Below are 8,441 nucleotides of genomic sequence, written 5' to 3'. Positions count from 1 at the left end.
CGCTGAACAGGGACAGCCCCACACTACCTGGCACCGTGGTCCCCCCAGCATAGGGGAATTTCGTGGATGCCTGGAAGGGGACAGCAACATGCAGTGGGAGCCTCTTGTCCACTGCCTTACTGGGCTGTTGCCCCTCCCCAGTTTTACCCTACATCTGCCAGAGTCATGGGAGATGCTTGGGGACCCCTGGGATGGGGGACCCTGGGGTCATATCCTGTCCTCATGTCCTCCATCTCTGCCCAACAGCTTGTTCTGCCCCAATGCCACTGTCTGCCCCACAGAGGCCCATTCCACCCTCATGGGGATAGGAGGGACCCTCCTACCCCATCCTGACCATCCCCCTTGTCCTGTCGCTCAGCAAGAGAAGGCCCCTGATCCCCGAGGTGGGGACCTCGGCACAGGTCCAGGGATGGGATGAGCACACGTGCTGAGGGATGCAGGCAGGGCTGCCCGTGCTGCTGGGTACAGCTGCCAAATATTTTTGTCTTGGTTCCTCTTTTCACAAACACCAAGGTGCAGACTCAGCAATACCGTCTCTGCTGCAGTCAGCCCCAGACTCCTCCAGGGACGGCTGGGTGACCAAGGCACACAGAGTGTGCCACAAATCTGCTGACCATTGGGTCCCTGCAGTGTCCTGCCACACGCGGCACGGCCCGATTTCGGGTTTAGCATGCACTGTGCAAACAGGCTGGAGAGCCACACAATGCTTGGGCACATTTAAACGTGCTGGCCTGGGAGGACAGCCTCAGTGGGGGGTCTGGGCAAGGGAAAGCCACTCTGAGCAGTAGGATATCCTCTGTCACAGGTTTAGCCCTTGGGTTTTGGGCGACAATGTGCTGTGCTCAGGCTCCCTGCAACCAGAGGGACACATTTCCACTGGGAACGGGCTCCTATTGCCCACATCACACACTACAGACCCTGCTGTCACTTCACATCAGCAACTAAAGATCCTGGTCCTATTCCCTGGCCTCTATCATAGCAGGGTGCATAATCAGCAGGTTTCTCTAGCCTCCATCAGCCCAGACGTGTCCCTGTAGTGGATCGGGATGACATGGTTAGGTGCTAGTTCAATGATTTTTATTACCTAGCTCTGACAAGATTGATTTAGAGAAATACTCCAATTCAGACAGATGCAGGGCAACACAAGGTCACAACCCCAGGACCACAGCTCAGACCCCAGACAGTGCAGCCTTCTGCGAGGTCAGATAGCATGTGAGCCTGCAGATGCCCGCTGGGTGACTCTGCTGGGATGAAAGCGTGCAGCCTCTGTAGGAAAAGCCCAGCAGAGCCCTGGGGGTACCCTGGCCTGCCAGCACCAAGGAAGCCCACTAAGGAGAAATTGCACACTCCTGTCCTCCAGGGTCTCCTGGATGCACAGGGGCTCAGCTCCAGGCTCCCCAGGTCTTTGCTGGGCACCAGCATCCATCCCCACTGCAGTGAGGGCACTGTGCAAAGAGAGACAGCCACCTCGTGCTCCCAGGGACACTGCCCATGCCGTGGAGGAACATTACAGCCCCGTCTGAGACTTTCCCAGGACACCAAGGTTTGCTGCCCTCCACCCCCAAACACAGCTTCACCCTACCACAACCTGATGGATGTCCAAGAGTCTTGGGACCTGGTATGGACATCAGCTCCAGTCCTCTCTGATACAGTAAAGATTCACAGCAAACTTGCAGCAGAAGAATCACAGAATCACAGAATGTTAGAGATTGGAAGGGACCTCGATCATCTAGTCCAATCCCCCTGCCGGAGCAGGAACACCTAGATCAGATCACACAGGAACGCATCGAAAAGAGCAGTGAAACCTTTTCATGCAGGGAGAGCAGTGAGCATTTTTTACCTGTTTCCTGGGGTTCTCCAGAGATGTTGGGGTCTGCTTCTTCCTCCTCCTGTGCTGCCAGCATAGGTGTGAGGAACAGGAGAAATATCCATCGCCGTACCATGTTTGCTTATGGCCTGCTCCCAGGGCAGGACTGAGGTCTCAGCCCTTCTGGCTGCCTCACAGCACACTCGTCTGATTGCAAGAGGTGTAAGCACAGAAAGGAAACAGCCACACAGAGAAATCACGTATGGTGCAAGAGGCTTCCTCATTGGAGAAGGAACCTCCACCACTGTCAGCACCGCTTTCATTCTTCCCTTGTGTGCACTGGGGCAGCTTCATGCCCCTTTTGCAACTGTGCTGCTCTCTGATCTCTTGTCTGAGAACCACAGTTTTCAGGCTTTCCTGCAGGAGCAGCTACTAGCCACAGGAGCTGGGTTGCCTCCTCTCCCAGCACGATCTCAGCGGTCCCTGAAGGACTTGTGAGTTGTGCTGGTTCATGACTGGGGTTTTGCAGGAAGATGGAGCTTCCATACTCACAAGGTAAAGTCAAGCAGAGACTGCATCAGGGAAAGGCACACCTTGTTACTGCCTGATAAGGACTGTGATAAAAAGGAGTTCTGAAGTGCACTGGTGACCTTAATTACCTAACAGTGCATGCCGTGGGCAGGAAATACAAGATTTTGGCAGTGGATGGGTGCCCATGACTGGCCTGAGAGTAGATGCTCAGGAACAAGCTGATGAGAGTCCTGGGGACCTGGACCCCAAGTGTTGTGGCAGGTTGTATTGGCAACACATGCTGGGAGCTGGAATGACCGTGAAGGGGTGAAAAGGTGGCACAGGCACGGTGGTGGGCAGGGAAGGGGCTGCTGGTGAGTCTGTCTGTGCGGCTGGAGGCCATGGCAGCAGGTACCATCAGAGGTAGCCCAGGGCAGGAGTTAATGAATTTGTGCTGTGGCTTCCACAGCTGCCCAGCAGCCCTTGCTGGAGGTGCTCGGCCCACGTCCCAGCTGTAACACAGAGCTGGGAGGAAAACAAGCCCTGAAATATTTTCTGAGGCTTTGCAGCAGGACTGCAGTGCCTTGTGATGGCCTTCCTCTTTATTGTCCTCTTCAGCAAGGCCCAGTACACCCAAGCATGGGGTCAGGCTCTGCTTTCTGCTGATGCTTATACTTATCTTGATTTGCACGTCCTGCAACACCTTTATTCAGCAGCATTGAGCAAGGCAGTGTGGGGTGGCCCTCTCCAAATACACTCTCCCCAGCCACCCCAAAAATCTGACCCTGAGCAAAACATGTTAGAAGTCAAGGGGTTTGTTTTGTTTTGGTTTGGTTTGGTTTGGGTTTTTTTTTCCTGCAATTACGGTGCTTGAGGGCAGATAATCCAGCAGTCTTTTATCCCTCAGGGACAGAGCTGGAGTCTGCCCGGCCACCTTTCTTATGCCCTTCTGTGCTCAGAAAGGCTGTTTTGGCCTCTTCTCCCTTGTCTGTGGTTCATCTCTTCCTGCAACAGAGCTGGCAGAGCCAGTGGTCCCCTCCAGGAACATACCTTTTTATTTCCTTTGCTCAGATATGAAGCTCACCCACAGTGAGTTTACCATACCCAAACACGCTTGCCTGGGCAAAAGTGCCCTGGGGCTGCAAGTGCACAGTCAGGACCCTGGCATCACAGCAGGGTACAGCCTGGGAGGTAGCTGTGAGGTAGCTGTGCTCCGTCTTGGGTGTGAGGTTTGTGGGGTGGGGGCAAGCAACTGCTCTTCTGCCTCCAGCAACAGCAGCAGCTCAGACATCGCCTCTCCCTGCCCCTCAGTGCTTCTGGGTCTTTCAAGGAATAACTAAAGGGCTGCAAAAGCAAATTATATCGGTTCAAATAGGCTCTTCATTTGGAGTATCTTTGGAAAATGAGTAGAGAAACTCAATAAATTAAAAAAGACTGAAAAAAACCCCACATCTCCACTCCCTCTGTGTGCCACTCAGCACAGTGGTTGTCAGCTCCTATGTTAGCAGTATATGGCATCTCCAAAAGCCCTTTATTACCCCATCCGAAGCCTCAAAAGTTGTGGAGGAAGTGTGGCCCAAGCAGTTGCCAGGAAATCCTCTCACTCTCTCGCTCTTCACACTTCCCCTTGCTCCACATCAGAAAAATCCAGTCTCGAGCGCAAACTCTTGCACAGGGAACAGAGGGGTGTTGCAAGCTGGTGCCACCTTTCCCAGCAGGTCCAGCAGCTACATGCTCTGGTCCCACAAGGCAAACCCAAAGCCACAAAGACAGCTTTGGCTGGTTTGAACAAGACAGGACACAGCTGTCCCTGGGCTTCTTGGTTTGGCAGGTCCCACTGCCCCCCACCCCATGTCACCCTGTTGCAGAGCACACCCTGCAGATCTGGCACAGCGGGGAGGATGGGCAGGGTATATTTTGGTGGGGTGTTGTCAGGAAGCCATGTCCTGATGTGATGCCAGGGTCCTGGCACACTGCCACGCATGTGTCACATTTTGCCACAAACCTTGCAGTGCGCTGGCATTTGAGCCACCTTTCACAGTGATCTTGCCACCCCAGGGGACATCACTGCTCTGCTGAGAGGACGTGCCCTTCCACCAACCCTACAGCTTTTGTGGCAGATTTGAAGCTCCCAAAGTGTATGCAAAAAGGATTGCTGGCTGCTTCTACAGGCTGTTCTTTGCTCTCTTTTTTGTTTGTCTGACTGAGCCTTTACATCTTACCTGCCTGGTACTATTTTTTGTCATCTAGATGTGACTTCAGCTCTTTGAAGGAACCTCTCTGTTTCGAATAACCTCTGGCCTTGGGGGTTAGCCCTGCTGGTTTCTCTCCACCTTTTGATACCAGGAGCCCTGAAAGGCTGCCTTAAATCTTTGCAAGCTTTCTGGACACTGTGTGACGACGCTGCTTTTTTTAGCTTCATTTTATCCAAGTTTCCTCATTTCATGCGTTTCCCCTTTCTGAAGCTGAACAAGATGTCACTGGACTTTGCAATCTTTGGTGATTATGCAGGGTCATGGAAACAAAGCATGTTGTGGATAGCCTGTTCCTGAAAATGTGCTCAGCCCAGTCCCGCACAGAGTTCAGTTCCCCTTCTTCCTCCCTGGCATTCTGGCACACCTGGAGGAGCCACACACTGATGCCTTGCTTGCCTCTGCCTAGTATTGCAAACCAGCCATGGGGATGCTTGAAGACCAACCCTGCCTCTTCCTTTTGTTTGGGATCCCTACTCCCACAGGTGTATCTGTGGTGCAAAGAGGTCTGCATCCCTCTTCTCAAATGGGGAGCCCATCGCTGAGACCACACCTTGTTGAAAGGGCTCCTGCCTGCTCCTGGCCTCCTACCTGCAGCTGGAAGTCACTGCTTGCACCCACCCCCATTACTCCCCTGCATGATGCTCTCCAGGAGCATCTTGCTTGCCCATCCTCACCTAGATGACTCATGGACGGTGTGCAGCCGCTGGTGGGCATCGCAGCAAGGGGAAAGAGGTGCTCTGGGCTGTGAAAGCCACTCCTGGGCAATGTGGCCACTGAAGTTCATGCAGAGGAAACCTCGTGGGTTTCATTGTACTGGTGGGAGCACTGAGGCAGGGAGGGAGTCAGTGAAGGGGCCAAGGAAGGAAGTCTGCATGGCAGATGCTGATTTCAGGGCTGAGTCCCAGGATGGTGCCGCAGCCACAGCGGTGTACTTCCTCCAGCTGAAAGGGCACTGGGCTGCACCCCAGTGTCTGGTCCTGCCTCAGCCCTCCTGGGCTACTGGCATGAGCAGGATCAGGGCAACCAGGGACCTGGGAAGCAGCTCCCGTGACCCTGGGCTGGGACAGCCACCATGCAGGGAGCTGGCCTGTCCCCAGCTATGCTGCAGCTGGGCTAGCCTGAAAGATGGATGTTCTGCTGTTTTCAGCATGCACAAAGCTCTCAGGGGTTAATATGAGCTCATACACAGTTTGTCGTCCCCAAAGCAGTGCCCACAGAGGTGCATTCCCAGCCTTGTGGCCCCTGCCCTGTATGGCACGGCTGCTGCGTGGAGCCTTGCGGGATTTGGGGATGTGTCAGCTGCTGGACTGGCTGTCAGGAGGGACATGGGAGGGAAAGGCATTCCCTCCCCTCTCCCAGTATGTGGACTTTTCCTTCAGACACACTTATTCCTGCTTGCACCCCATGTTCCCTTGTAGACCTCTGCCCCTCTGCTGCCCTCAAGCTCAGTTCTGCCTGCAGCCCTTGCAAGAGAAGGGTCAATCACAACAGAACATGAGCCCATTTCCCACCACTCTGACACTTCCCCACTTCTCAGTTTTCAGTGCCTTGAAAAGCTGTCATGCTCATGCAGTGCCTTCTTTGTTCTCTGTCAGATGCCAGGCAGTCATGGTGATGTGACAGTCACACTCCTCTGCCATGCCAATACTGGCTGCTACAGAGTCTGTTCAATGAAACACTCTCTGCTTTCCCGTAGATCTTGCTGGCTGGCATGGCTCATGGGTTTGTCCTTAGAAACTGCTCACGACATCCTGGTTCAGTGATAGGGTTCCCCCTCTGAAGACAGCTCTCTGGCTGTGGCTGCAGACCCCCAGGGCCTTGTGCTCACCCTGGGGCTGCCTGTCCTGCCTCTGTGTGCACCCCGTCCCACCTCTCCCTGTCTGTCCTGCCCAATGCACACTCCTGTCTCAGCTCTCCCAGCCTGTCCCCAAGGCAGCTTGGCAGTTCGCTGGTGCTCAGGTGCCTCCTCTGTTCCCAGTCTCCCACAGCAGCCTCTGAGAGCTTCTAGCATTGCTTCAGCCATGGCAGGCTTCCAGGGGCCACGGTCACAGCCTTTGCCCTCAAGATGAGCCAGGTACCGACGACCTGAGCAGAGAAAGTCCAAGGGGACCTGCCAGGACTCCCTAGCACTTGGCACCAGCAGCTCTCTGCCTCTCAGCTGGCCCATGTCCCTCAGGTTGTCATGCACATCTGGACTACCACCAGACCCTTACTCCACTCCCCGCCATGCTGACACCCCATGCCTTTACTTCACCCACCCCTGGGTCCTACAGCTCCCAGCCACCACCCCAAAGCAGACCCTGATACCATGAAGCTAGGCTCCTTTTTGCTTCCGGTATGCCAGATGCTCTGCTCCCAGGGTTCATCCTTGGACCCCAGCACTTCTTTCCTTAGACCTACTCCCAAGATCTGCAAGGAGGCCCGGAGCAACTTCGCAGAGCAGCTGAGAGCTGCCTGTGAGGAGCAGGAGTGGAGGACTCTGCTGCTGCAACAGGGTGCGTCAACAGTGACGTGAGTCAGGCAGGACTGACTGTGCATCGTTCTGCTGGTCCAGAGCTGCCCCTGGCCTTGCTCTGCACCTCAGGACATGTGAAGTGGGCACTGGTGCTGGGGTGGCACTGGTGCTGGGGCAGCACCCGTCCTGGGGCTGGCAACTGCTCTGCCCATGTAGATGATGCGGGGCTGGCCCTGGCAGGCAGCCTGCCATCAGAAGTTTGGAAAGGAACTTTAGTTGGTGCAGTAACGAGGCTAGGGACCTGCACTGTTCACTAGTGAAGTGTTTGGGTTCACTGAAGCGCCCAGGAGGGGTCATGCATACAGCATGCCCATCCTACTTGCTCCCTTCTCCTCTGGAGGTGCTCACAAGGCTGTGGGCCAGCACCCATCCCTCTCTCCATCCCCATCTGCACCCCACAGCACCCACCTTTCTGCTGCTGTGTCCCAGCTGAAGGGGTGCCAAGGAATGCTGAGTTCCCTGCATCAGGGGCTAGCTGTGCTGCCCTCCCCAGACCAGGGCCAGCTCCAGGACACAGCAGCACCCAGCAGCTCCTTTCCCTGCTCAGTCTGCCCCGGCAGTACTCACGGCCCCCATCAGGATCTTGCAGCTGACCTTCCGGGACCAGGCCACCAGCAGGGCCACCCAGCCACAGCGGCAGCCCTGGCAGCCACTGCCCCATGCACATTGCTGCATGCCTTCCAGCCTTGCAGGCTTCATGGGCTTTGTGCCCCATGGCTGGTTCCTAATTGAGACAGGCTATCTGATGGCCACCAAGTCAGACTTGCTTGAGTTTAGCCAGATGACCCCAAAGAATACTTCAGCAGCTGCAAACCCTGCAGCAGCAAACACAAATCCAGACTCTGGCACCCTAACCACCTGCTATGTCTCCCCTGCATCCAAGGCTGCCCTGGCAGCAAGCACCCAGCGAGCTGCTCCGTGTCAGTGTCAGCAGCACAGGCAGCTGGAAATCCCCTCTCCTGCCCCAGGGCTGACTCAGCACCCCGTGGGGCTGTTTGCCAGTGCACAGTCCCCTTCCCCATTTGGGCCAGCCTGCGCACGTGGCAAGAGCAGCCTGGCCCCATGCAAATGTGTAATCAGCCCTGACAACTTGCCTCTTCCCAGAGGTTAATTAAAGCAGCAGCCCATGTGCAAGCCTTGGTTGCTCTGTGCCTCTCCAATATAGGACAGGGGCTTACACTGTTTCATATATGGATATTTTTTTAACAGTTTTGACTCACTCCACCACTGCAGACTGTTTGTCCACTTGATGCAACAAACTCCAGTGTGGTACCCTTGCAGCAAAGGATGAAGCTTCAAGCAGAGCTTTTCCTTTCTCTTGGGGGCTACTGAGGTGCAGAGGGAAGGGATGGGC

Source organism: Pterocles gutturalis, unplaced genomic scaffold (assembly GCF_000699245.1).
Source record: "Pterocles gutturalis isolate BGI_N339 unplaced genomic scaffold, ASM69924v1 scaffold49413, whole genome shotgun sequence".
NCBI lineage: Eukaryota > Metazoa > Chordata > Aves > Pterocliformes > Pteroclidae > Pterocles > Pterocles gutturalis.
This window is presented reverse-complemented; position numbering follows the sequence as displayed.